Source organism: Sphaeramia orbicularis, chromosome 12 (assembly GCF_902148855.1).
Source record: "Sphaeramia orbicularis chromosome 12, fSphaOr1.1, whole genome shotgun sequence".
Classification (NCBI taxonomy): Eukaryota; Metazoa; Chordata; class Actinopteri; order Kurtiformes; family Apogonidae; genus Sphaeramia; species Sphaeramia orbicularis.
In genome coordinates, this window is record NC_043968.1 from 46,297,865 (window position 1) to 46,303,297 (window position 5,433).

Consider the following 5,433-nt stretch of genomic DNA (forward strand, 5'->3'; position numbering starts at 1 on the left):
ATTTTGGGTCTTGTCCCTAGGTTTAGGAAAAGCATGTCTATGCTAGAGGTGTGTATGTAAAAGACTCAGACCACCTTTGCCTCCCTTGTTTTTACATGGTGGAAATGAGTATGTACATTTATTTCTGAGTCTCTTTGATGTGACACAATAATAAAATACAAGAAAATATGAGCATAGTATTAACAATCAAAGGCAGAAAAGATTGAGATATATGGAATGAAACCTGGTGTAATTAATACATAAGAATATTAGTGACGTAAATCTCTGCCCAATAGGTATGTGAAGTGCAAACACAGGTCATACAAATACTGTTAGTGTAGTACTGTATACTATGTTTATATTTTGATGAGACAGAGAGATGCTACAAATGATAAATATAACACTACCAAAAGAAAAACCCTTATTTTGGCCTGAAATATTTTAACAAAGTGGTCTTTATAAAATAAGTAATTATGGCTATTATGTTGCTCTCATTTTATTATATTTTTTCTACTCACAGGAACCACTTTAAATACCCACAAGCTGTGAATAGAAAACCATTTGATCACCCACTGTCAACTGACAATCAATAGTAACAGAAATATTATAATCTTGTACAAATCTTGTACTTCAATTACACCGTTACACTTAACAAAACTGACTCATTCAACCACCACAATTGAAAAAAATGCAACATAAAAGGAATAGTTTCCTATTATATCCTTAATTTCAATCTTCACAGAGTGTGGGAATTAATAGAAAAAAGGAATTTGAAAATGGTTTGCTAAAAATCAAGAATTTATTTTTCATTTCCATTTCTGGAGGATCTATCAAAAGACACACATGAAATACTAATAATTTAACTTATGTTTGTCTGAAACAGCACTTCACATGCACAAATGGGGACAACTCTTGCCCTCAATGAGTATCTTTGGTTCAGTAATTATACCTGTAAACTGGTGGCAGTAATAAAGCGTCTCATCTCCCTGATGTGCTCAGTATTTTGGGCCTCTGTGGTCACACATCAGTAATTAATGTGTCGCCTGTCTCTCAGGATAAACTGTACGTCCTCCAGCGTCAAATTAAACTCTCTCTGCAGCTCAGTCAACGCTCTGTCGTCCTCAGTCTCTAATCAGTTTCCTCCTCCTCTGCTGGTTCCTCCATATTTTATTAATGAACTCTGCAGGCAAAAGGACAAAGGAATCCAGGTCACATCCCTCTGTCAAAACACACAATCACACACAGACACATACATGCCGCAAAGTTGTAGAATGCACCTCACAGTGAGTTATGATCTTATAGGACCTCATAGGGTGGTATAAATGGTTTGTTGATATCTGCGGTATCTGCAGCTGCTCTTAGAGAGATAAAGTGAAGCTAAGTGTTTCTCTGAGCCCCCTCAAATATTCCTGTGGTCTCTGTTGGCCCGTTTGAAGGCTTATGTAACTCACTCTGCAGAGCTGCAATGCATATCTACTGCTACAAAGTTCTGCAACTTTGTCTTTTTTTTTTTTTTTTTTTTTTACCATGCAATGAGTTCACAAGTTCACCATGTCAATGAAACATGTCAATGTTTTGTTCAGACTGTTTCTGCTGAAAACAAGTAGACAACAGTTGCTTAAAAAATTACTTTTTATTAATTCATTAATAACATGTCCCTTGTGGCTATTTGGAGAACAGACATAAACACATTAAAGGGCAAAAATCTTATTAATATTTTAATTAGGGCTGTCAAAATTAATGTATTAATGCAGAATAATCCATCATCATGATTAATATGATTAAAAATTTTAACACAGTTACCCCATCTGCAGCACAGAGTGACTCTGAATGTCTCTGCCAACACATTTTGGGCAGTTTGTCCAAGTAGAGTTACCATCGTACATGTGCAAATGGGCAGTTGATCTGGAAGTGACAGGCAGCAGAACCAACCCATAAAGATGGAAGACACTAAACAGCATGTTGATCCTCTGGATGGAAATATGAGGACAAAAAAACGCTAGACGGAACAGTTGTTTCAAGTTGTTTTGTTGAAACTGTTGAAGGTGTTTAATAAACAAGTTAAGTGCATATATATTCCCTTCTTTCTTGAGTCTGTTTGCTCATGCAAAATGAAACACAATTAATATAGGTTAAAAAGATAGATAGATTAATCTAAATTAATCCACAGCAACCCTGTGATTAATCTAATTAAAAATTTGAATTGTTTGACCGCACAAGTAACAATACAAGCCAACTACGAATGAAAAAAGAATGTTATAGAGCATACAAAATAAAGTAATCTCAAATTCAGTGTCATTAAGACAGGTCTATGTAAACAGTGGACAGTATGCTAAAGTGCATTGCCTCTCAACTTTCATCTGAGTAGGTTTAAGTCACTGTTGGAAGAACAGTGTGATAGATTCAACTCTTTAACACATGATGCCCAGCAGACTTCCAGTACCCATCCAGTCCAAGTTACTTTCAGACCTTTATCTGGTGATAAAAGCTGTACACCCATGGGGTTAGTATTGCCTGGTGATCTCTGGTCATTTTATAATAATCTGTGATCTTGGTCCTATGTGAATCTGTCACGTCTGTAATTTGCAAAGAAAATAATTCCATCCCAAATTTCCTACCTTATTTCAGCAAACACAGAGGTTTTTTATGATACTGTGTTAGTCTATACACATTTTCTTCATCTATTTCCTGGTTGAGGACTCTGGAGGCTGGCTGGTGATCATTATAAAAATTTAAAAGTGTTTTGAGAACAAACTGAAATCCTTCAGAAGAATAAAATCCCAAAAGATGATCAGCTACACTAACGACATTTTCTTCTGTCTTTCAACATTTTCCTGTTAGTGGTGAAATTCAGCATCAGAGCAATAGAACAATCCAGAACAGTGTTACAATCCAAATACTTATGTTCAGAGCTGTATCTGACAGTGAGTTAAAAATAGACCTGCACATATTGGAGAGTTTATGACAAAGTCAGATCATATCCCAGAGGAGCATCTCCATTGTTACATCACAGCACAAAGTGTCCAGGAGTGTTACAACTGTAATCAGCTCAGACTATTTATGTTTATGTTTATGTTTATGTTTATGCATTTGGCAGACGCTTTTTTCCAAAGCGACTTACAGGGGAAAACCAATTAAATCACTCAATCAATCAAATTTTATTTATATAGCGCCAGATCACAAGAAAGTTATCTCTTGACATTTTATATATAGAGTTGGTCAAAACCAGACTCTAAGTCAATTTACAGAAACCCAACAGAATCTATTCTATTCTATTCTATAAATCTACTATTTAAACCAAACAGCATCTCACTCACTTACAGTTACAAACACAGACATCCTCTATAGTTTATTTCCTTTATCCCCTGTTCCTAGTCTCATCATGAGGCTTTTAATGTTATCTGGTCTAGGCTTGTGTTGCCTAGCAACAGCTCCGAAGTGTGAGAGGTGTTCAGAGTTCTTTGCAGCATTTCCATTTTTACCAGTGGGGGGTTTTGTGGAGCAGCATCTTCTGCAGTGTGTGCTCCTCAGTGTTAAATCACACCTGCGCTTAAACCTGCAGGAGTCCACTCTAGATCACACATCAGTGGTATTAACCTACTATGACTTTTTCAGGATTAACCTAAATTCCACATAAACGCTGGTGTTAAATCCTTTCATCATAAATCTAAAATGAAAGAATTATCTAGCCAGTATATTAGGAGTCAGTGTTCAGTCAGTTTATAGGGGCCTTGAAGATGTTATGGCCTTTTTAGACATTTTCAGATTCAAGTGAGTATTATAGCAAATACGTTGTCAAGAAAAAGTATGTGAGCCCTTTGAAATTTCTTAGTTTCCTGCATGAATTATGAATTGGTCTTAAGATGGGATCCTATATGCATTTAAGTCACAAGTATGGACAACCGCAATTCTCTTAATCTAATACCACGCAAACAATTATTATATAGATAGATAGATAGATAGATAGATAGATAGATAGATAGATAGATAGATAGATAGATAGATAGATAGATAGATAGATACTTTATTAATCCCAAGGGAAATTCAAGTAATATGTCGTGTTTTGATTGAACACAGCTGGTAAACATTCATAGTGTGGCTGAAAACTGTTGCTTTTGTGGTATGAGGTTAAGAGCATTGTTTTCATCTATATTTGGACATAATGCACAGATCACATCACATTTTATGAGTAATTCTTGTAGAAAATTAGGAAATTCCAAAGGATTGACATACATTTTCTTGTCACTGTAGATGATTTAATTGTTTTAAACAACTGGAAAAACCAGTTTATAAGAATTAAGGATAAAACCTCCAGGATAAACAGCAACAAATAATATTTTCACTGTATATGAGATATTCAGAGCTGAAGAGATGATGATTCGACTTGTAAATCAGTATCTACATATAACCTTAAATGTCCGTGTTGTGTGTGACACTAACTACAGGTTCTTTTTGGTGGAAAAGGGATAATATAATTCCTGACTTCTTCTCCAGTGCATGCACTCACACCACAGACCAAATAATACCCATTTGAAATGCATAAAGTTCATTTTGTCTGTGTTTTCCTATGCCTCATGTAAACTTGGGTAACAATATTGCTCTGCTGGCATGAATAATTATCTATTTACAGACTATCCATGCATTATGTTTCTGCATACAGTATGTCATATAGAAACCCACATATTTATGTTTATGACACATGCCACACAGTGAATATTTGTGTTTTTCGCCTGTGGATTGCAATATAGGCTATAAACCCAAGAGCAGCGGTTTCTTTCTGGGCGAGTATCTCCCGCACCAGATCCAGTCACGTGATCACGTTTTACGATGGCGTAATGACGCAGCTCTGACTTGGCTCCGCTTGGCTCTTGGCCTATGGAAAAGCAAACTGGTTCTTTGGAGGCACCAGGTTGGAACCAGTAAAGCAATGGCTTCAGCACTGGCACCGAACTAGCATCAGGTTCTTTTTGGTGGAAAAAACGCTGTTAGTAGACTATCTTTACTACGTGAAAAAAACAGCAGTTATAAAAACATTTGGTTTTGCAAAAAGATTCCAGTTGTGTTCCTGCCATTTACTGACTACTTGACTAATGACAAGTGAAGTATTTTAATTGTGAAGATTGTTTTTGCTGTTTTTCTCTTAACAAAGGTTGTTTTGAAAATTAAACACATTAATATGTCACTTTACAATTTCATTGAATTCTTTTTTATTTTTTATGATCCAGAATATTAATTATTCAAACTCAGATTAATTATAGTCAGTAAAGTGCAGCGTGTGCTAGGTGCTGTTTTTGATTCTCTGCAGTGTTACATGTTCTAACCTCAGTGCGGGAATAAAACACCTGACCTTGTGCCAGGAAACGGTTAATAAATCGCGTCATGAAGGTTCATTGGAGATTCATGTCATGACTTTGTGTGTCTGTCTGTCTGTGTGTACAGTGACGTAGCTCCCTG